The sequence below is a fragment of the Furipterus horrens genome, unplaced genomic scaffold, assembly GCF_987537825.1.
Source record: "Furipterus horrens unplaced genomic scaffold, mFurHor1.1.pri manual_scaffold_8, whole genome shotgun sequence".
NCBI classification, from domain to species: Eukaryota; Metazoa; Chordata; class Mammalia; order Chiroptera; family Furipteridae; genus Furipterus; species Furipterus horrens.
Window position 1 is genome coordinate 9,321,180 of NW_028327178.1, and position 25,166 is coordinate 9,346,345.

The window sequence follows — 25,166 nt, forward strand, 5'->3', positions numbered from 1 at the left end:
TGAATCATCTGAGAGATCCGTGTTCTCTGCCATTTTCTGTTCAGAGCATCATTTCTGATGACTGCTTTAGTAAGTCCTGGCCAGCAGGCATTTGCGTTGATTACCAAATAGTTTGGGGGACAGGGCTATGGAATTAGAGCATTAGATCTAGCAGGCTTAACTCACAAGAAGTACTCATCGGCAGGCATCCATGAGTTGTGGCTGAAATGTGTCACGTGCATACCTCAGGCCCTGAATGTTGGAGGGGAAGGAGCAATCCCGGTCAAGAAGATGAGCACCTAGAGGTGACAGGACAATTGTCTGTGAGTCCCGCATTAACACCAAGCCTCACAGTAACCAGTTTGATATAGTGCAGCAGTTTCCCGCCTGTATCACACGGCTCGTACCGAACTACACAGCAGACACGTAAGCACAGGGAATCTCCAGTCCCTCGCCGCATTCTCCGGGAATCATCGCCTTCCGAGACTTGCCTTGTTTGGGGTAAGCATGAGGACAGACCCAGAAACTAGGACTGGAAATACGGAGGGGAATTTTCCAAAAAGAAAAGATCTGTTTGCTCTTTTATAGCTCTTCAGTCAAGAGACCATTTTTATACTATAAATATTTTATAAATGATGCAAGAATTTGGGGAGAAATTACTTTCAGAACAGTGTCCATATATTCCAGTTAACCACAAAGTGGTTTCTAAGTAAAGAGAGTACACTGGAGCTACAGTTTTGGATTTCTTTATCTCAAGGAGTTCTGTCTCTGAGCACCTGAACACAGGGATCAGGGTGAACGTGCCGAAATTAAAGGCATGCAGGTGGGTCTAGAAATCTCGCGGCTGCTTTATCTGCAAGGTGTCAAACGCCTGGTGGCAGGAAGTATTGGTTGTCATTCTGGTTTTCTTTTTTTTTTTTTTATCCAGATACTTTGTAGTTTCTGAACACAGTCACTGAGTCAAGACCCCAGAAAGTTCACGATGAAACACCTAAGTATTGAAAACACCTCCCGGACTTTTTAACTTAAAGGGAGGAAATTAGTGATGCCAAGTGTAGGTCTGGGGTAGAAGAACGAAGAAGGCATCAACATACCCTTTTTTCCTTGGCCACTTCTGGGCTCCTGATGAGCCCCTAGGGCTGCCTTACTGGCTCCTGGCAGCCCATGTTTGTTGAGTAGACAGAACAGAGGCGGGAGGATGAAGGTAGCCACATGGCTGTTTGAAAGGGGCTTCTACTTCAACAAAGCCGCCTGGGCACTGAAAACGGAATGTTTTTTTTATCAAGGCTTTACTGCCCTTAATTCCACATTGTTTTCATTCATGTTAGAAGTAAAAAGATGGGAGAAATGACAAAACAACCATCAAAAACATGCCTAAGGAAGTGAAGACCAAGGTTTACAGCAGCACAGCTTTTATATCTGTGGGTCGCCGCAGGATGAGCGGAATCTCCAGAATGTTCCCGGGCTGTGCGCTGAGCACTGAGTGCCAGCTGCATGCCAGATCACGCCCATTCCATGCAGAACTCTCCACACTCCAGGCAGACAGGTGGGGACAAGGCTGAGGTGTCCGGAAAAGCCCGGCCATGGACCCGGAGGTTAAGAGGAAGCAGTGAGGCAGATCAGGTAATAAATGGACAACCTATTTTTATAATCATGGCTTCCATTTCTTGAGTGTTACCCTGGGCAAGATCATGTATGTAGATTACACGAATTAGTCTTTAAGATGAGTGTGTGATTGGTATTTCCATTTAAAAAATGCGCTAACAAGGGTCAGAGGTCGCAAGGCTTGCCTCTGGAGGCCGCAGAGCCAGTGCTGGGTAGACCTGAAGTCTGAGGCGAGTCCCTCAAGCGGCGCGGCCACCGCAGCCCTGACCTCCTGCCCTGGGGCCCTCCTGCCGGGACAAACACACAGGGCAGCTCAGACAGAGTCAGGTTTGGATTAACCCAGAAGAAAAAAATAGGGAGCTATGACCTTGAATGCTGAAACCCCCCAGAAATGGGATCGGCAGGCGGGGGGCAGTTATTCTGATGGCCTGGCATCGAAGGGTGACCCGGTTGGGTCTTCATTCTGTTTGGCTCAGACAGCTCCAGCTGGGGCTTGGACATGTCTTTCCTGGTAAAGTTGGTCCTCCTTTCTTACCCATGAAGGCGAGTGACCCCGAGTGCTTGCTGGAGCTTTCTCTGAGGGTCCTCCCCCCTCCCTTTTCTGATGAAGTGCCCTTTTTGGTGGAAAACCACCTGAATCTACTTCTGGGGCTGAGGTCTTCACTGACAACCGTAGGCATTTGTGACCTGGCAAGAACTAAGGGAGACTAAAGAATATGTATACGATTCCTGTGCGTGGAAAGAAAACACACACACATGTGTATACATACATGTGTGTGTGTGTGAGTTCAGTTGCCTGTTCTTTGGTAAGTATTCTGCTTTTCTTGAACAGACAGACCTGCCTTTAACTTACTGCCTGCAGTTTCACTTTTCAAAGTATTGCATATACTCACCTATAAACTCATTTCAATTTTCAAATGGCTTCATGATTTAGTGGACTATTAATTATTAGGGTGACATATAAGGATATGTTTAAGCTTCAACTGAAATAAAATAGCAACAGCAGCCAGCTTTGCTTTCTTTGCGCCTAGCATGAGAAATGCATTGGGGAGCATGTATATATGCCCTTGACCTTGGGCGTATCCCTAAATGCGGGCATTGTTCCCAACTTTCCTGGAGTAAAACTGCTTGTTTTGTGTCATGTAGGAAAAGGAAGGAACGTTTTCACAGCTTGCTTTTACTAGGTTGCTGTAATATTGAAGTGCTACCCATACGTCTATTTGCAGAAACCCCGAGGGTGCAGAAAAATGAATTTATGAGATTAACTGGGGTAAAATTTCTGAAGAATAAAAATGTTGGCCAAATGTAAATATCTCAGTAGAACAAAAAGCTGGGGCAGGGAACGGCAAAGAAGCCTGGAGAAGACAGGAGGGTGACCTTTCCAGCTAGCTGGCTCTGTGATGTGCCATCTGAACTTTTAAAGCTCTCCAGTGGCGGGGACGGTACTGCAAAAATGGACCACTGACTGCATTAAAATGAATATATTAAAATGTTCATTTTTATGATTTAACATTATAGGGCTTCCTCATTAACCACAAAACAAAGCACCATCCCATAATTAGTTTAGCAAAGGCCAGTCTCTCTTGTGAATGTGCTTGATGTTTGTGCAAACAGTTCAAAGCCTTCCGTTGTTTCATTTTCTTTTTAAATTAAATGCTTTGTTTCCATGCTACCTTTTCATCTCCGGTACCCACCTGAGTCTGAATACATTTCACCTTAAATATCTTTGAACTAGTCGCAAAAAAAGTTTCCAAAGAAGCCTAAGATAATTAAACATGCTAAAGAAATGTCTCCATATTTACAGATCTATATCCAACATTCTCTGGTTTCCAATACAGTCCTACCTCGGTACTCGTCGGCTTCAGAGCTTGTAAAACCCTGTGCTCGTTGCATTTTGATGAGAAGAAAATGTCTCGGCACTCGGTGCTTGCTGGGGATGTGTCATACTTGCTAGAACTTGTATTAGTTATGGTGCCGCCCTGCAAGAGAAAATGCTTCATCATTCGGTCCTTATTGATTTCAGCACGCATCAAGAGTTCCAGAATGAATTAACGATGAGTTCTGAGGTGCCACTGAACTTGCCTTTTCTTCTCTCTCTCATCGGAGGTTGATGAGAACAAATAAGAAGCATGAGGACGTTGATCAAATCCCATGGACTTATCCTTTCTTTGTTTCCTCTCAGGCAAAATATTTTTGAGATTAGTAGGGACTGGCAGAAGGCTTAAAGTGGTCTAACAAAATGTTTTTGGGCTATCCTGTCGCTGAGCATCTTCTTAACCCTATAATACCTTTCTGTCCTTCTCCCTCTCACCTGAGTAGTTTGCTCCTTCACCCACTTAGCAACAACGAATATGTAGCAGGTTCTGCGGGAGGAAATAGATAACTCGGCCTCAAAAATTGCAACCATATAAATAAGTAAGTAAATAAATAAATAAATTTACTTATTTATTTTGCGAGTATGCCTAAGACCTACCAGTGGATCCTTAGGTCTTAACTATTATTCTCAATATTTTTCTTGAGCGTTCAGTTTGTTGAAAGAGCAGACGATACCCACCGTCTGTGCATCTTCAACTTGTATGTATTTCTCAGTCCAGTCCCATTTCACTTCAGTGCAGTTGCTAAAGTTACCAATGACCAACTAGAGGTCAAATCCAAAGGTCATTCTCAGCCAGTGTCCGCTTGGCTTCTCCTCTGCGCTTCACACTATTGGTTACCCTTTTCTTTGTGAAACTCTGCTTGTCTGGCTTCTCCTCTCTGATCGTCCCTTCTTATTATGTTTATTTGTTTTCTGTCTGCCCCTTTATTGTTCACGTATTGTGATTGTTCATGTTGTTATTGTTGCTATTCTTTGACTTACATCTGTCTCTTCAGAATCCATATATGAATAATGGTTAAGATATTAATAATGACCATTTATTGAGTTTGTACTCAATCTGAGGTGAGTTATATATTAATTATACTATGTTGCTGTACATATATTCATATATATAAACGTAGTTCATTCGAAAAGCATTGACAATGCAACAACATCCTCTCAATTTCAAAGCTGAGGAACTTGAATGTCAGGGAGACTGAGCAACTCGTTCAATGCGGAACAGCCAGCGGGAGCGGGAGCTGGAGTTGGGAGCCGTGTCCTTCCGTCAGCAGCGCTCATCTCTGCATGCTAACGTGCTGTGTCTCAGTGTATTGTCAGCTTTATGATCCGCTCCCGTGTTTCCAGTCGCCCGCTGATGTTTCCTCCTTCAATTAAATAACTACTTACGGGAGGCCCTTGTGTGCCGGACTCAGGGCGGGGCACAGGCCTCTTCGGGTCTTTTATTTCCACAAGGAACTGAGTTGCATTCTTTTCAAAAGCACGGTGGCCTTTCTCCTTTACCTGTGGAATCGGCAGGTTCCCTGTGTCCCCTGTGACAGTGCATCTGAGTGCTGGCTTCATGCCAAGCTCACTTGTGACCCTTGTGAAACATGAAAGTGCCTGGCTTTAACGCCAGTCCTGCTCTTTCATGATATCTAGGGCTGGCTCGGGGGCACTTGTGTGTTTATAAAGCCCCATAGGGGATTTGACGTGTAGATGGGGGAGAGACCCCTCCTCCTGTCCCAGCGCAGGGAGTTATCTGATCCCTTGGTGTTACTCTAAGAACTTCTTCTCCCCCAACCCCCACATTCAGTTAGTCAGGAAGATGCCATTTCTCAAGTCACTCTTGAGAACATTTCCTCTGTTTATTCTTTCATTAATATGACTATACTTTATATCCTCGTCATTTTTCCTAGGTACTGAAATAGCTTTTGAACACATCTTTTTGCTTCTCCTCTCACATAGATCTGAATTGCTGTCAGAGTGATAGTTTGAGAACTCATATTAGATGATGCTATTACGCAGCTCAAAACCTTCCACGGTGTGTGTCACCTGTAGAATAAATCCCAGACCCTGTGGCTTGGCATCTAAAGTCTTTCCACTGCCTTCATTCTTATTATATTGTTACACCCTGGTTCCATTTCTGCCCCTGTCCCCTGCTCTGGTCCTCCTCCTTCTTCAATATGTATTTGCTTATTGCATAAGTAAACAAAAGAATGGATTTAGGATCTAGCTACACATACTATTCCACTGTTTTCTGCTTGTGCAGGGGGACCAGTAGTGTGAATTGTCAACACAAACAGCAAGAGTTTGCTGCTTTTGGAAGCATTTTGAAGTCCCTAGCTTGCTAGGTGAAGGGATTTCCTTTATAGCCACACGATAATATTGTTCTCAGTGTTAAAATTCATTGATGTTTAATGTGATGAGCTCAGGTTCCAACAGCGGCTGGGTGATAAGAGCAATTTTCCCTTCCTCGCAGTTGCTACAGAGAGCAGTGGGTTAGCAACTACATCTGAATTAGTCATTCACTTCTCTAGTGGGGATTTAAAACCTAGAGCTCTGTCTGCTGCCTGGTGCCATGCCCGATGCTTCCTGAGGACGGTGTGCTACCCCATCCACTCTGTGCCTCTTCTGCCCAGAAATGGCGCCCAGCACTGGCTGATTTGCATTTATACAAACTATGTGATATTCAAAAGAGGCAACTATTTCCCGCCCCCCCCCCCCACCACTTTTTCACAGCAATGCAGATGCATATAAAGCAAGCCAATTGCATCTTTGAGATTTTGCCCGGGTGACTTACACAGAATCTCTAGCTCAAGTACCATTGCTCTGTTCACGACCGTGGAAGGCCAGTGGTGATGAATGAAGACTCCCACTGCATCTAGATGGTTTGGTAAATGTGTATTCTACATGACTTAAGAGTGGGTCCCAGGTTGGTGGACCACCATAATGTGCTCTAAGCATTTGAGTATTGATTCAAGGAGCCTAGCATCTTCGCTCCCGTAATGACGTAAAACGCCATGGCTCAGAGGAAGAAGATAGAGCCGTGACACGTTCATTCAGCTGTAAAGTGTCCTGTAAAAGAGGGAAGCAGTTCCTTAGAGTACTGACTGGAGCCACGGGTTTGCGCCCAGATACAAGCGATCGGGTTACCTTTGCTTGGCAGACCCAGGAAGTTATCCGTGGGCATGAAATGACCTACCCCTTTTTAAAATCCAGCCTCTGTACTCATCCCCTGACCTCTCGCTGCGGAGGGTTCCGTATACCCAGCTAAGGAGGTGCTGCCTGTTGTTAGAGCTAAATTTACTGCCATCGAATCTCATCTCTCCACTCTCACCTGCGCTTTTAAAAAGTAGAACTGCAATAACAAAAGCCCTTTCTAGCATTTTACTTCTGGAAAAAACAAAAACCAGGACACAACAATTGTATGTTAATTTCGATTTCTTTCCGGGAGGCTTGAGCAGTGATTTTGGCAGATCAGCATGCCTGTTGGCTGGTTTTTAGTTCTGTCTCAGACGGTGTCTCTTCCGTCTCCTGGCAGGTTGCCACAGACTGTTAGGGGTCTCTGGTGATGTTTCATCGTTCATTCCATGTCTTCTACTGCTCCAGTGAAATTTTGGCTGCCTGTGAAATGACTGGGATGCTCCTTTTTTGTTTGTTTGTGAGCAGGTAAAAAGGACTACAGCTTTGTACAGAGAAAGATGGCAAAGGAAGACTTGTGGTTGAAACTTTCTTGAATTTTAACCAGAACTTCTAAAGCTTCCATTATGATGAAGCCCATAAAACAAAGGACTAAGCATTTTGTTATCTTCCTAGGATACAGGAAGCAGATTGTCCTTTGGTGCCATACTTCTGCCTGGCATTAAAAAAATAATGTTTATAATAAGAATACTATTATATTTCACTCTTGCTTGATCCTCTGTAAAAAGCAGAGAGTGGCTGGAGTAGAGGAACCTGGCTCACCAGCTTCTTTCTGTTTTATTATCAAGTCCCTCATCCCTAGAAAGTGCTAGACTTCTACAGATTATACTGCTGTGAACTCAAACAGCCATCCAGCAGGGGCCATACAGTATTCCCTCACTTACCGCAGGTATGACATTCCAGACCCCTCCCCGCCCGCAAAGTAGGAACCTTACATTTATTCTACACTCTTAAACCTACGTAACTTTAACAACATACGTATACAGTACTGCAAAATCCCACAATATAGCGAAAAATCCGCAATAAATAATTAAACATAATATTTTTAAAAATCCCACGATACAGTGAGGCCGCGATAAGTGAACCACGATATAGCGAGGGACCACTGTATTGAGTTTGAAGAACATAGTTCATTTCACTGAAGTCACAATTCCCATCACCAACAAAGGGAATTTACCCTTCCCCTCTACCCATCACTGAAATAGTAACCCACATGACATTAACCGTTAGAGCCATGCCCTACAATGGGTGCCTAACAGGCATGCCATTGTTCTGCCCAGAAGCGGGGTCCCTTCTTAGGACCGGAAGAAGCCACCAGCTCAGGGGAATGCTGAGCCTGCAGACTAAACGCAGTTGAGAAAAGACCACAGGCAGGGAAATCTGGTTAAGGAGACAGTGCTGCGGCATTAAGCAGCCTTGTCAGAACTAATGAGAAAAGTCTAAGATCCATCTGTAGTCCCCAGTCAGAGCACTGAAGCAAGGGTTGGATGTCTTAGCACAGAGGGGAATACATGGGATCAAGATAAATGCATCCTGGGGTGAGGTTGCACCTCAGGCCTGTCAGTGAGGGAGTCACACCTGCACAGGTGGCTTAAGGATTTGGTGGAGGTGTCCCCTGATCTTCCTTTCACCGGTGTTGTAGTCAAACGGTTCCTACCTGAGATTCCTATAGAGGGTTCTGTGAACTTGACCAGCGCCTGACTGATACTGGACATACGGTGCTGCTCTAACAATGACCTGAAACATTTAGCAGATGCTTAGCCATTGGAAGAGAAGCAGCAAAGAAATGGGCATGGGGGGCTAAAAAGATTTTGGCACGTGTTATGGAAACTATTTGAAAGATTACCATCGATGGTACATTGAGACTTCGCACCATCTCAGCTTACAGCTTCAGGGGAAGAGTGGGAAACAGAGCCTTGGTAGTGTGTCCTTGCCACCACGTACAGGTCGCGCTCTTGTGTGTCAGGCATTAGTAAGGGATTCGGGAAAAAAACCACATAGTTTGCAAGCAAACACAGCATGATAGAGCGCTTCCTGAGATTTGGGGCCTTGAATCTTGGAAAAAAACCCTGCTTCTAGAAATTTTAAAAAAGGCTTTGAGTGACAAAGGTCCAGTGAAATATCTCAATTGAATCACGTGACTAAGGGAGCCAGTCAGGTTAAGGATGGGGCTCTTTGGTTTATTGTTTCCTGTAACCTCAGGGAAGACACCGTCACATCAGCAACCATGTTGAGAAAGAATTTGGGTTGTATTTATTGGCACACAGACTTGGCTGAAGGCAAGTGAATCAGAAGCCTTCCAAATTACCAAGAGAATTACACTGACAAAGAATCCATGAGCCTTTGCCAATAAAGCCTTTGTTCTAAACTTAAAACAACTCTTGGGTCCTCCCACAAAAAAGGAGACAGACTTTAAAGGCTGTGAGTAGCCCTGAAGTAGAGCGTGCTTCCTCTCCCATCTCCCTTGCACTTGAGATGTTGCCGGGAGGGTAATAACTAAGGAAGAGCCTCCGGAATCTGAGCTGGAAGCTACCATGGCCCCGGATGGTGCCCCTAGAAAGCAGAATCAGGGCCTGTATGAGGAACCTCTTCTGTGCCCTGGTGGCGGGGGCGGGGGCGGGGGGCTTCACAGAATCTGCCAGAAGACCATCAGAATTGCAGTGGAGCAATGCCGGCTTTGTGTCTGCACTCCTCTGCTTTAAGGGAATTCCATCCTTACTCCAGAAGTTCATAGTGGGAGAATAGGTAGGGAGTCTCAACCTTCCATGTTTAACCCAAAGTTTGCGAGGTTCAGAGTCATCGCATCCGGCCCTGTGGAGGCTACTGTCATGGTTCTGAGACCCTGGACTCCAGGCTGGGCGCCATGCCAGGGGCTCTCCCTTGGGCAGCGGGGAGTGCACTCCAGGAGCAAGAAGTTAAGTGAAAGTGTCAGGGTGTTCTCCCTACGGGCAGAGCCAGCGTGGCCTGGCGCAAACACGGTGATACGCCGGCGCACACGTCTCCTCGTCGTAGGCTGTGAGAAAATACACACTTCCAAGTGTTCCTGCGCTTCGGGGCCATGGGCCTGAGGTCTGGAGCGTGGAATGTGCTTCAAATATATGTGAGCCAAGAGCGCCTCTAGTTCTCCTCGTGTCCCTGCAGCGGTTAGTGTTTCACGAGACGGGAGGGGCTGAGTCACAGAGTTAGGACCTGGGTCCCAGACTACCCGCTGCTGTTCTCACACTCAGCTTGTCCTGTCCAGACCCACGTACCATCCAACTGAAGCTAAACACTCCTTCGGATATACCTAATGACGTCGTTCTGTCCTGAATACAATATAGAATTTGAGCTAAAGGTTTACCGATTTGGGTGCATCTAACTTCTCGTTGTCTGGTTGTGTTACAATTAGACAACATGCACATCTTTGGAGGAATGTTACCATTTTAACTTTTTTTCATTATTTTAAATAAACGATCAGAGTAGAAATTAACAGAATATTGAAATGATTGCTCAAACCATTGTGGAGACAGGGTGCAACCTAATCTGTTGGTTGGGAGGGGAGGCTAAGTGAATGCTCACCAGCCAGCAGACATATAAACACCATTTCACCCAGGAAAGGCAGTTAAAAGACACCCTGACATAAGGTGTCGAGTTGTGGTTTTACTCAAAAACAAGGACTGCCTCTAAAATAAATTATATATCAGTTGTTCTAGAGAGAGTGAGATCAGTAATCGTCTCCACAATATTTTACACCTTTCTGGAAAGCCTGGTTGAAAAACTTCAGAAGGCATTGCCGTCCCTGGAAGCTCAGATGGTACAGACCAGCGCTGTCCCAGGGGACCTACTGCAGTGATGGAAATGTTCTCTATTTGTGCTGGGCAGCGTGACAGTCACTAACCCCGTGTGCCTACTGGACAACTGCAATGCGCCCAGGGCAACTGCAGAACTAAATTTTTTACTTCATTTAATTTTTATTAACTGAAAGCCAAATTGTCCCATGTGGCTAGTGGCTGCTGAATCGGAGAGCTTAGGTACTGATCTTACCTGCCTCGTCGAGTCAAGAGTCTGCCGCTCAATGGGAAAAACCAGCTAAAATGCAACTAGCGTCTTACGGAGGCTTGTTTTTTCCGGGCATATACATGTTGTACAAGATCAGCTTTAACACCCACTTTGCAAACTATGTTAAGAATTAAGACAAGGAAACACAAGTGACTGTTTTATTTTTCTGTAAAATAAAAGTCGGTAGATGAACTCATGTGCATAATATCCCCCACACATAACTTATAGAATAACAACAAACTTACCTTTAGTTTTTAAAACATTAGTAATCAAAGACAATTATTTAGTGTCCTAAGACTAATTCTCCACTGGGGAAGGAATGAAACCACGACCAAGGCGGACACAGACGAGCCGCCTGGCTACCGACGGGCCAGTCCCTTCTGCGGAGAGTTTACAGCTTCTCCTGCGACAGGAGCCCGAACAGCTGCTCTTGCACGAGGGCAGGGACATTAAGAACTGCAGCAGCTCCGACTACTAAAGAGCTGCAGGTCGTATGGACTTACACCCTCCTGCGGCTTCTCTCCCCCCTTGAGGGGCCATTTGAAATCTATTACGTTGGAACCCACCGGTAAGAAGAGAATAGTCAGTGGTTACTGCTGTTACTCAGCACCTGAGACTTTCCTTGGAATGGACAAACCAGCAGAGCAGTTCTTAGTTCCCTGGAGTAGTTCTTTTTTTTTTTTTTTTAATGTATATGTGATTTAAGAAAAGGGCAAGGATGCACCTCTCCTTAAAGAGTTCAGAAAAAGCCCAGGTAGGAAAAGGGCAGGAGCAGAGTGAGCAGCACCTCTTTGTAAAGCTTCGCATTTCCCTCCCGGTGAGTTGACTTCCCCGTGCACAGGAGTCTGGCAGATGGAAAACCAGGAGAACCAACGTCCTTTCCCTACATTCCTTTCCCCCTGCCTGAAAAATCTCTAGCAGGATTTTCCGTTAATGGGGAGAGCACCCCAGTCTTCTGCTGCGAGCAGGCCTTCCTGTAAGGGCTCTTGTTCTTCCCACTTCCTGTTGGTTACTCAGGAGTGTCTGCCTCTCTTGCTCCCCTCCGGGGACCCTTGGCACAAGGATGACCTCTTCCCCATCTATGGAAGACCCATGGGAGGAGCAGTCACTTGGTAAAAGACACTTTTCTGTAGGCCTTTGATACTGGAGTGAGGTGCATGCATGTTTAGGAAAGTAAACCAGTTGGTGAATTCATTATCACATTTACATTTTAATTCAGGGTTTTTAGGAGAGCGTCTCACAGGGGGTTAAAGTAAAGCTCAACTGTCATCCAGGGGATGGGACACATAAAATGAGAACATCAAGTACACTTGTCCCTGACCTCGCCCTTCTACAGATAGTGAGATTGAAGCTCAGGATGGCTGCGTACCCAAGGCCACTGCCACACAGGGGTGCTTGGAGATCAGTTTCAGGGACAGGCACCCGATTCCTTATTCTCAGTCTTCATTGTGTCACCTGAGGACTGTTCTGGCTGGGTCTTTCTCATCACATCGTTTTAAAAAAATTATTTAATTTATTGATTTTAGAGAGAGAAGAAGGGAGGGGAGGGGGAAGAGAGAGAGTTGTTGTTCCACTCATTTATGCATTTATTGGTTGTTTCTTGCATGTGCCCTGATCAGAAATTGAACCCGCAATCTTGGTGTATCAGGACAACTCTCTAACCAACTGAGCTACCTGGCCAGGCCTACTGTCACATCTTTACAGGGCCCACCCGTGGTCAGTGGTATCCCAAATCTGCGTGTAGTGGGATTATGGGTGCTCACGGAATCATAATATTATTGACTGCGTGGAAACATCATGAAGGAGAATGTTTACACCATAGTGGAAGGCTTTCTGGGACTTGTCATTTTTTATCACGGTTCTCTATACAGACTGATGAATATGTATTTGTTAATATTACCTCAGGTCCCTTTGGTTGAATTTTGTTTCTACATTAGGCACTAAGGATACCATGAAAAACAAACAAACAAACAAAAAAATGAAAGCAAATTACTGCCATTAAGCCTCGTACGCATGGTTTTTCATTGGCAGGTCAAGGCCCCCCTAAACGTGCACCGAGACACAGCGCTTGCACGGTGGGGGGGGGGGGGGAGCAGCTAAGCTCCTGGCACTTTGTTTCATTCTGTTCAGGGCAATGGGGTTTGATAGTGAAATATTTTCCCAAATCTCTCTAGTTGAAGAATTTCCAGAAATGGTCAGCTCTGAAGTGGATGGTTGTGGATTGCTGAATCTCCAGAAGTCTCGTTTTCATGGGGCGGAACCCTGACTCTGTCTGAAGCAAGGGGTGGAAATGGTGGAAGTGCTACAGTAACAAGTAAAAACAGGGGAGGCAGCCAAGTGGTCACCTCTCTGAATCTGAGCGTTTACAGAATTCACGCCACTACTCAAACAGAGCTGGAAGCTAGAGGCCGAGTTGTAGCTGAGCTGCAGAACTGTCACACGTCCTGTCGCACGGCACGATGGGGACGGCGGTGGCAGACAGTGGGAGGACTTCAGCGAGTGCCAGCAGCCCCAATCCCTGCAGAGCTGCGCACCTCGCGGCGCCAAAAGAGAAGATCCATTCATGCGGCAATAGCTGTAGCTGTTTGCAAATTAATTTACTTGAATAAATTCCCATTCCCCAGAAAACGTTCAGAGAGGACACATATCCTGCTGATCATCCCAGGAAAGTGTGTTTTACAAATGGGAGATTAATGTGGCCAAATGTCTGATAGCACTTGCTTGCAAAAAAAAAAAAAAAAGAAGTGTTCTTCCCACTAATAAAAAGCAGTTGTGAAAAAGAAAAACTCAGAGCAGATGGTTGTTGCAGCGGAGGAGACAGGATTTGGGAGCCGAAACGGCATGTCTTCCCCCGGGTTGCAGTGTGTGTCGGCTCTCACGACTCCTGCGTTTCAGTGGTGTGTGGCGCCTGTGATCTGACGCACACCGGGGCGAGTCATGAACCCAGGGGCAGCTCTGGCGACGAGCAGCAGAAGGCCACCGATGAGGAGCCCTTCCTCCAGCTCCTCCGTGAAAAGGCGTACAGATTTGTATCCAGTGGAAGTGCGTTTGAGTTAGCAAGCTCTCTTCACTCTCGCTGAAAGGACCTGTTTTTCCTTTCGAGTCCATCATTGCTTAGATAGAGCTAATTACCCTGATATGATCTAGTTTCTCCTACCACCTAACTGAGATTATTCTATTGAGGAGCAGGAGGGTTTGGGGGACTGAGCAGGTGGGAAGGAGGGAATGCAGGAATGGCCGGTAAAGGGCAGGCAGTGTGTCCCACGGGAGATCAGGGGCCAGGAAGGAGGTGAGGCAGGAGCAGTAAACATGAGACGCGAAGAAGCCGAAGGGAACAGCATCCTCCTGCCAGTGGGCCCGGAGTGCTTCCCCGGCACCTGCCTGTGCCTCGCTGGAATGACTTGCTAATGCTCAAGCAGAGGATGCTGACAGCTCTACGCAAAGGATCGGTTCAGAGCACTCAAGAGACAGAGGTGAAGGATTAGGTAGTAAATAGAATATGCTTTTTATAAGCGACGTACCGCTAAACTAATCGGAGCCAAGGTCCGTTTAAACTCATAATGGCTCACATAGTTCAGACATCTTTGATTTTTAGAACAGTTTTTAATAAATAGTGTTTTATCACTTTCACATGTGGACAGTAATTAGAAGTAGGTTAATGATTAGCAGATCAAATGACCCCTAGGGGTACAATGACCTCTTGGGACTCAGGTAGGCCCCACCACCTGTCCTGCTCCTGGCCATGCTGGTCCTCTTCTCGTGTCTCCCAACACGCATGTCCTCAACAGGCAGGGCGACGGCAGGGGGCCGCAGGAGCCAGTCTCCTGATGGAGGGTTCACATCAGCGAGGGCCAGGCCCCTGAGGTCATTTCTCACCCCTGCTGTATAATACTCACATGGCTCCAAGCACCAGCTTCCCAGCCCCATCTCCCATCCATCCACCTGCTGAACCCCTTTCCCGGCTGCCTTGTGACCCTCCCACCCCAGGTCTTCATTGTCTGCGGTGCTTGTCTCCTTCCCTCTCTTGTTTTAATGGAAACCTGGTTCTTCCCTGGTGCTTTACTAGGAGGCCCTCTCAAGGGTAGCTGTCTTCTTTCTCAGATGCCACATGCACAGATCAGAAGGAAAGATAGGCGTGTCCTCTTCGATTCCTGTTGACATTCCAAGACCATGTGCTCTCTCCAAAAACGTGCAGGTTTGAGTCTCATATCTCTCCATTATCCCTCCTGAAAGCATCTACTCCCATCCTCAATCCATCTGACCCACCCCCTTTGCTCAGTTCTTCATCTCCCTTCTTTCTCTTCATTGTTTTACTTAGCTTATATTCTTTGCTCAGTCACCATAATGACTCTGGCATGTACTCCCATTTCCCTCGCCCTGCCCACAGCTTGTAGTACCTCTTTGACCAATTGCCTTGGCTAACTGTGACTCGTCCCCAGTGCACGCGCAGTCAGACGTTATGGGAGGAAATCATACACCATGCGCATAGCCTGCTAACCTCAGTGGGCCCTGAATGGTGTCGGGCAGTCACCCTGCATTTCCCTGCTTCATTCATTCTTCCACTCTGCTAGATGACTCTATCATCTCCTGCCTCGTTTCCTTCCGTTTTTGCTCTGTAGAGTATGTATACACTCTGCTTTCTCCACCAGGTCTGTGAGAACAAGGGGGAACATTCCCAGCTGAGGTGTGTCTTCTTCCTGCCCACCGCTTACCGTCCTCTCTTGTCTATTCAGAGATAACCCTCCGGCAATTTTCATTTCTCTTCCTTGCACTAGTAATCCTTCCCTACTCTATTGAATAATTTCTCTCAGTTTACAACATCCTGTTATTTCTCTGATCTTAAAAACAAAATTTTAAATTCTTCCTGGACCCTACTTTCCTCTCCTGCTACTTACCCCATTTATTCTTTCCTTTTGTGGGATTTCTACGCTCACTGACTCCAGTTTCTCTCTTCTCCTCTCTTGATACCATTCTAGTCAGGCATCACTCTACCATCCCATCGAAACCACCCTTATCAAAAGCTGATCCTTGAAGATCATCATTAGATGGTCCTCTTATTGCTAAATAGAGTGGCTGAATCTCAGTCCCAATAGGATTTGACCTCAGAAACATTTAACACAGTGCAGTGCCCTGTTCTTGAAATACTTCCTTCACTTGGCTTCTAAGAAAATCACACTCTCATGTGTAGTTTAAGCTGTTCTCTCTCTCTCTCTCTCTCTCTCTCTCTCTCTCTCTCTCTCTCTCTCTCTCTCTCTCTCTCTCCCACCCCCGCTTTCTACCCTGGAGTTCCTCTAGATTTCATCCTTGGACAGATTCTCCATCTTATTTCTTTAGGTTGCATATCTACTCGGATATCTAACAGGCATCTGAAATTTACTCTGTCAAAGCTGGACTCTTCATATTCCACCTTTTTCCTGACCCTGCCCTACTCTGCAGTCTGTTATATTTCCGCTTGCCAAAGATCTTGGCATTCCTTGGCTTCCCCTTTTCTCGCACTGAATCCATCAGCAGATTCTACTTGCGTTACCTTCAGCAATATCCAGTCACCGCTTGCCCTTGTTCATGACAACACTGTCACTCATCTGGTGTCCCTGCCCAGAGTGGTCTAGCTGAGACCTCCAGCAGAGCAGCTCCCGCCTCTGATGGAATCCCTCCAAGGCCTTTCTCTTAGGAGGAATAGAAGCTGAAGACTATCATGGCCTCAGAGCACTGTTTGGCCTGACTCTGCTTGGCTCTCTGACTCCCACTCCCCTCCCTCATTCACCTCCAGACACAGTGGCCTCCTTGCTCTCCCTTCCTGTTGGCTGAGAATCTAGAAAAAGCACAGAAGAAGCACTAAATAAACAGCAGTCGAATTGGTCAGAGCTCAAGATATACGGTAGCTAACCCAAACACATGCAGCAAACGAGTCATTAGAGCTTGGCTTAGAATTCTGACCTGCCTGGCCCCACACCCATGCTCCTTCCTGTGAGTGACGCTCCCTTTGCTTTTGGAGGACGGCTCCAATTGGTGACTTTAAAACACATACCACAAAATGAGCTGCAGATTTTAGGATTCCTGGAACATATTCTTCCCTGAGTTTACATATAAACCATCATCAGAAGGCAGAGATTTCAGACACTTTTTCCTTTAAAATGTGTGTTGAACATTTTGACCCTTTAAGACATGGTTGGCTGTTTTGTTTTTATTTCTCTTGGGGTCGGCTTTAACTATCCCTTACCTCCTACAGCTACGGCCAGCAATGATCCTGTTTATTATTACATTGTTTTTTAGAGAAGAATATAGGTTTTTCTACCGCTATTGAACCTCTTACAGATTTTAGTTCAAAGAAAACCTTTTAAACTTCTAATAGGTTTTGAATTCATGCATCCTGAAATGAATTTCTGGCTCTTGGATAAGTTGTCTTGGAGATGGAGGAAGGAAGGAGTGATCCTTGCACAAATAAACACATTAACCACAGTTTCAACAAATAAGCACTGATTCTTCCAACTGCTGCCAGCTCAGAAAAGATTAGTCAGAAGGCTGCTCTCCAGCCCTCGTTATTCAGAAATCCTCCTTGGAATTAGAGGGCGCAGGGCCTTTTTGTAGTCCAACAGGTGACAGCCAACCAAGGGACACATGTCACACAATACGAGCGAGTGTGTCTCAAAGAGACGATGCGTTTTCTTTGGATTTAATCATTTCTTCTCTTCCACTGCCTTCCCTGCCCTAATGACTTGCTCATAAAGCAGCTTCCTTGGAAGAGGCTGTTTGGATTCTGAGCTGGGTTGTCACTCCAGCACAATAGGAGCCACTTTTCTCTCCCAGCTGGTAATTTTGTCAGGGGACCTGGTGCGAACAGAATGGGGGCGGCGGGCAGACCCCCTGCTGCTGCAGGGCCCAGCCTCTGAGATGAACGAGGATTATTTTGTTCTCCCAGAGAGTCTGTGGGTCACGTGGTGTCTCTCTGCACTAGGAGATGCTCCATTGTTCTTTTAAACAATACAAGAACTCACTTGGGGGCAATGAGGAATCATTTGTGGGAAAACAATTCATTATATTAAATGGTATTTCTAAATAGGATAATTGGCCTTTTTCTGATCTTTCTTGAGGAAACTGCATTTCCATTTCTCCCACAGACAAATTCAAGATAAATGAGTTTGCAACTTGAGTATTCTCTCTGGAAGCTTCCCGGCTTTAAAGATGGCTGTTTTATGGTAATTTCAGTCCGAGGGGGCACAGCTGATAAAGAGGATGGCAGGGTGCTGGGCACTGTGTGAGACTCAGATGCAGATTCCCGAACCACACAGGGGCTTCTGGTTCTCCTCCCACCCTCCTTTGGGACATGGCTCTGCAGACCGACCTTGAGGTCGCGAGTGAGGCTCACTCTCTCTGAGCCCTGCGGGCAGAGGCAAACACAGGAAGGAGGGGCTTCATTTTTCACTTTGGTGTTTCACAGAATTAGACGATCAAGTTTACTGCTTCATTTAGAATCTTGTAAACACAGTCTGTGCGTCCAAACGGCACTTTGTTTGTTTAACTGGCGTGGACCTTAGAGGCCTCAAGAAAATAAGAAAAAAGAAAAACCTACAAAGGTATGATGCACATGAAAGGGTAACAAACACCTTTTATAAATTAAAATAAGAGACCTATTAAAAAGTAAGCCTTTTTCAGGGGAAGCTCTTTCCCTGTTGTATAAATTCTTAATATTACCCGAGTTATCTCCTGCAGCAATGTCAAGGTTAAAGGCATCAGAATTTGGGGGGGAGGGAGGGCTCGGGGGTGGGGATGCTTGTTAGAACACAGCTAGCTGGCCGAGCCCTGCCCTCGGTTCCCAGGTGCAGTGGGTGTGGGATGGAGCCCAAGAGGGTGTATTTCTGGCCAGTTCTCCAGAGACGCTGACGCTGCTGGTCTCGTGACCATGCTTTGAGACCCACTGGTTTAATCCACTGTGCAAACGTCCCCCCTCCTGGGGCTCACTGTAAATTACGTGAAGGGTAACGTGCGCTCTGTGAGGCTCCGCGAAGTCCTTCCTGTCAGCAATTTGTATGCTGGATACTTTAGTCACAATTCACACTTAATATTTAATTAAATACTCGTGGATTTCAAAGGACATGTTAGAGATGTGAAGTGTTAGAATAAAATAGTGTTTCCCAGACTTGAGTAATATGTGAGTTCATTCAAGTTACTTGTTTAAGAATGCTAGTTTATATTGTTAGAGACTGGGCAGAAGCTCATTACGCTTCTGTAACTGGGAAACCTATAATTTAATACAAAAAATTATAATTAATATTTATATACAAATATTAAAATATATCCATGCACATATAAATTATTAATATATAATAATATATACAGATAAGCATAAGTGTATATGATATAAAATTATATTTTAATATAATGTAATTTGAATTCATGTTAAACTGAAGTATAAAAACACATTCAAATAATAACTTTAACTTAAGGTGATTAATGATACTATTTTGAGGAAATTAAAGCAATATTTGCATTGTGACTAAGGCAGAATCTTAGTTCCCCATATCATACCACTGTGAGTGTGTAGGAAGACCCACATTTTCCACCCTTTTAAATTGAAATTCCCGTGAAACATTCACTCAGGCTGTGGAACGTGCCACGATTTGGCCTCTCCCTGAGTTATGACACCATTTACATATATAAGCTGCCTGTTTTTCGTTGTTTGCTCTCCCTCAACTTGCAGCAATCAGAATGGTATTACCTAGTGCCAACAGAAGCATCCATTTATTCTGAAGTATTTGTTTTGTGACTTCCCATTAGGTTTTTTGAGGCACTGCTATAGGTCTGGGAGAAAAAAATCCAGAGGAGACACCTGCGCCCCTGGAGCTTACTGAGTGGGGACCCGGTGAGGGTTCCAGAGGTGGGCGAGCAGCTGGGGAGGCGGGCAGGGCCCAGCCCACGTGGGGCCTCATAAAATGATGAGGAATTTGGGTTTTCTGTGAATGGCAGTGGGAAATCACTGGAGCACTTTATTTAAGCAATATACATTACACACACACACACACACACACACACACATATGGCTACTACATGGAGAGTGAGCTGTGAGGGAGCAGGATTGGAACATCAGTATGGACCCTAAAATGGCAGCAGTGTGTCATTCAATGTTGTCATCTAGGTGACACGTGACCCATATGCTCACGTTAACTGGGAAGATGATCATCAAAATTTAAAACAGACATAAATTTATCTTGTGTGTAGGAAGAATTGCCCACTTTCACCACTTTTTTACAAAAAAAGCTAAAACTACAGAGAATTCTGAAGCCCCTCAGTATACCCGCAGGGTCATGTGGAACAGGCTGTTTTAGAAGAATCTGCACAGGCTTTGAAGTCAGACCGGGTTTCCACACCAGTTGGGCCACTGGAGCAAGTTGCTTAACCTTGCAGGGCCTGCTCCTCCCCAAATGAAGCGATGCTGTCTCCACCGTGGGCTGCCGTGGGGCGTGGGGGTCAGGCCCAGAGAGCCATTGCGTTGAGCTTTGGGTTCCTCACTGTATTGTATTTACATACATTTAAATAAAGGTGTCAAGAGAAAAATGTAACACAGAATGGAAGCAGGGCAAACACTCGACAGTCAAGAGGCCCAGGGCAGGTATAATTATCACAGGTGAGGAGAGAAAACCAGGATGCTGAGGCTGGGTCAGCACGGAGGGGCCTCGCTCTCAATCTTGGCTTCCTCCTCCGTATGTTTTCTGAGCTTGCGATGAAACAGGAAACTCACTGGGGCAAAAAGGCTTTCCCGACTCTGAGAGGAAATCCATTCACGTCGCTAGAGCTATGCTTGCTGTGTAGATAAGGGTGGTTTTCATTCAAGGGGCCGATCCATTGTTCTAATATTCATATTGAACTGCAGGTCAACCCCCTACATGGGTTGTCAGTGCGCCAGTGAACTCTGCCTCTTGGTGGAATTATGATGGGAGTAAGTTCATGACCATTTGTTAAAATCCGTGTAGCTGACTTCCATTTGCTTTTAAATGATGCCCCCATTCTAATGACCATAATGCCATTCTCTGAGGAATGCTGAAGAGAGACGTCTCCGGACGTGAGAGCCCCCCTGGCGGTTTCCAGAGAGAAAGGATGGAAAATGGGGGAAGACAGGAGGTGAAATTGAAAATATATTCTAAACTCTCTGAAAGCTGTACATTTTTGATAAAAAGTTTTCATAGAAAAAACTACCTTGTAAATACTATTGCAGAACATACATTTGCAAAGAGAGAAACAAAGAATTTGTATTTTGTCCAAACGACACCAGGGCTGGTTCAGTTGTCGCTCTGTCCTTGCAATTACTTCTGTGATGACAATGAATAAACTTAGACTCCTCCACCAAATATGCTTACAGATAATTTCACACCCCAGTGCAGTGCAGCTGCTTCTGCAGTGGCCAGTGTTTACCAGCTCAGAGCAAGAGCACATGGGGCATCAGACAGGAAGCATAGCAGACTATTCCAATTTGAAACCATGGCATCAAGAATATTGTGTTTTCTCCACATTCAGACACCCCCACCCCCACCCCGCTGAACAATTCTAAAGGGACATGTAGTAGCTGTGGTGTGTTCAGCAAAATGTGTTTAATAACTTTCTAAATGAGTTGGGCTTTGTAAGATCGTGATACTTTTTTTTTTTTTTTGCCTAGACTCTTTTTCTCTTTTAATTTTTAAATTCAGGTATATTTTGAGTGTGTTTCCATTTCTTTTACACTTAGCCTACCAAGCTATAATATTCGAAGAGTTATTTGATGTTGGAGAAGTTCTATCCATTTTTTATAAGCCATGTTAAATGTTTCTCTTTGAACCATAAAGTTGCATTTTGCAGTCTCCAAATAGAAATCAGACTGTAAAAATAACATATATAGCGTTCCTAAAGGCAAAGTTGCTAAGAGGGGGAAAGCGTATCTCCAAATCTTTTATCACCCTTAATAAAAGGATACCCACCTGCCAGAGGCTGCTCCATCCTTTCATATCCTCCAGAAACAAATGGAATTTGTGAAAGCCTATCATCATAGCAGGGAAGCAAACAACTAGTCACGTGACAGTTCTATCAGAAGATCAATGTAAAAATGAAAGAAAAGGGGGTAGTAGAGAAATGGTTATTCAATATCATGCATGCATTTTTCTTCCCCGACCAACTTTGTCCACGGACTCTCCCACTTTCGAGGTATTCAAGTCTTTCTTGCATAAAGGGATGGAAATTCAGGGGCTAATTCACTTTTTTAGTCCCCTGTCCCTCTCTTCCTTTCTACCCAAGAAAGTGTCCATTGTTTCTTGCTGATGCATTTAGAAAGTTTAAAGCCCAGAGTAACCGAGATAAGGGCTTATTCTTGGTATTTTCAAGGGTCTGTATTTTCAAGGATATATAGACCCAAAGCTTTGAGTGAAAGGGCTTAAAAATTTTCACTGATGATCATAGAGACTTTATGGTGGAGAAAGCATACATGGCTGCCCTGACCCAAGACAGGGCTTACTTAACAAGTGAAGCTCCAGCTGCACCTGCTGTGGGAATGCAAACAAGGTAGGAAAGCCGGAGGCCCGAACGAGGCCTACCCACATCACGGGGGGCCCTTTCATTGCTGGTCAGTGCTGGCTTTTATTATTGGCACTGCAGTCCATTCTTCAAAATGTTCTTTAAAAAATGAGATACAAGAGTCATGGTTGTGATTGAAGAGCCAACCCCAGTGTTCCTGATGGGTTAGTCTGAGAAAAGCTGACTGATGCCAACTCGCATTTTACAGGGGAGAACACCTGGGGCAATAGAAATGTAACAACTTTTTTCCATGTGACACTAATGAATATTTTTTGGCATAAGCTTACTATCCACTGCATTGTGCCAGGGGTTGACACACTTTTTCTCTCAAGAGCCAGATAGGAGACATTTTGACTTGGCGGCCATATGGTGGCTGTTGGGACTGCTCACCTCTGCTCTTGTAGAGAGAAAGCAGATGCAGACAAAACATGAATAAATGTGTTGGCTGTGTTCCAATAAAATGTTACTCATGAAAACTGGAGTTTGAATTTTATATAATTTTCATGTGTTACAGATTGTATTCTCATATATTTTTTTCTAACCATTCCAGAGACATAAAGATCATTCTTAGCTCATAGGACTAGAAAAAATAGGTGTCAGGCCATGTTTGACCTTTAGGCCCTGGTTTTTCAAAGCCTGCATTCTACCTCCTCCCTATCCAACTTCAGTAGGACTGTTCTACCTTAAAACAGTTTAGATTTTTTTTGATTCATACACGTGTCCTTGGTTTTCCATTGATGTCTCCTTTTCAACCACTCTGCTGCCTCAATCTGTATATTCTTTGCATTTTCTCCCCAGCAACATCTATTCTCCATAGTTTTACCCTAGGGTTCCAAATGGTTGATTGAAAAGTTAGGGTTCCCGTGACTGTTGTGCCGCTGAGAGTGTGAAAATACACTCAGTCAAGATCAGAGCTAAATACCATTTGATTTCCTGTCCGTGTCTAGTCCTCCCCATTTCAGGGATGCTGTTGAGTGAGAAGGCCCGTTTCCGGCTCTCCCAGTGCTTGTGACGCTATTGAGGGCTGCCCCCCGCTTCCTCTTCTCACCCATATTCTCCTGAGCTGCATTTTTCTAAAAGGGTGAGGGTCAACAACAAGGGAAGCAGCAACAGTTATAATAAGACCAATAAAATAATACCATATATTCAGCAACCATTAAGAGATACAATATTACACAGCAGTGAAGGGTGTACAGTCTCTCTGCAGCCTTCCTGGGATAATCCCAACTCTGCTACTTAGCTGTGTGACACTCCACAAGTTATTTAAGTTACCTTGTGTGTAAAATGGGGAGGACAATAGCAGTGCATGCATAGTAGAGTTATAGAACCACATTATTTAATATATGTAAACCTACATATATTAAAGGAAAACTCTGACTCCAAAAAACCTCCGCTGCCTTGCGGCATACCTCTTCAGGGGAAAGGCTAAGGGAGTAAACCCCGACAGAAAATCCGGAGCCGGAGTCCCTAAGGCGGTTTGACGTTGTAGTCAACACCGGCAACTCCTGCGGCGCACCTGAAGCCAAGCTGTATTGACTCCGTCTTTCCCTTGGACCCTTCAGCTGCGAAGAGAGGGGGGGTCTGCTGCATGGGCAACAGCAGACCCTCCATATCACCCTGCCCAGGCTCTGTAGCTTCAGCTTCACTGGAGAGGACACTCCAGCGTCATTGCAAGATGTCGATTCAACACGGGAGGAGACAGATACCGTGTCACTCCCGAGTCGGACTACACAACCATTCTCGGCGGTGCAGATAGACTCTTAAGAAGCTACACCATCGTCTCTTGAGACGGATGGCTGCCGACGACGAAACCTACTTAAATATTCTGATAGATGGTAAGTAGTATGGAAATATAATATACTACTATTATTATTGGCTAGATATAATTGCAAGTTCACTTTCTCATATTTCCTTCCCGTTTTATTTCCTCACCTCATAGAAAGGCATCATTAACTGTTCAGTCTGTTAAGACATTATCTATGTATATGACGGAAATGATAGTTAAGACTCACTGAGCCTTACCATAGAAATCTGGCAGTATTCTAAAGTCTGTCTTATACATTGACTCATTTAATTTTTGTAATAATCCTCTGAGATCGCTACTACTAAAATGTATTTAAAGATAAAGGGATGAGACACAGAGAAATTACCGTAGCTAGCTCAAGGTCACACACCTGGTAAATGGTAGAGTCCTTCCTGGAAGCAAAATAATTAAGAGTCAAACCTGAGGAGATGTCGGTTGAAAGTTTATGTGGTCATGTATCTGGTGAAGGCAGGCTTTGATAGTTCCTGGAACATTAAATCTAAGAGGCATCTCCTGAAACCTAGAGGAGTGAATTTTAGGAATGACAGGAAAATACTGCTTTACGTGGTGGGCAGAAAAGCCACAGAATTTATTACCTCAAGAAGCTGTAGAGGCTTCCGGAAGGTTCGGGAAGATAGAATAGAGATTCTAAACCTGACTTGGTGAGATTGCTCCTTTGTGCGGAAGGCAGAAGTATACCCTCCCACCCCACCCCCGACATTATTTATTCTCTAGATTGAAGAATGACAGTTTGAATAAAATGTGAGGTTGACTTTGAATAGTATTTTTATAATACTTTTGCCTTGGTCTGTTTCACGTTCTTTTTCTTTTTTAAACTTTCTCCTCCCTGTTGGTTACACTGAGATTGCATGGGGCCGTCAGAGCAGCCACAGCAGCAGCAGGGAGAACCCCTGCAAGCATACGGATCTGGCTTCACAGCGAGTGTGTTAACCCTGGCTGGGGCCCGTTTCCCCTTCACCCACAGCCTCCCCAACAAGAGCCAACCTCCCAAAACTGACAGCTAACTCAGGTCAGAAGGCTTGTTTCAGAAGCGTCCACAGAAATGTAAATACCCCAGGGGGACAGCTCCAGGCATCTAAACAATCGTAGCTTGGAAATCTAAGGCACATTGTTTGGTGCAGTTTTCCT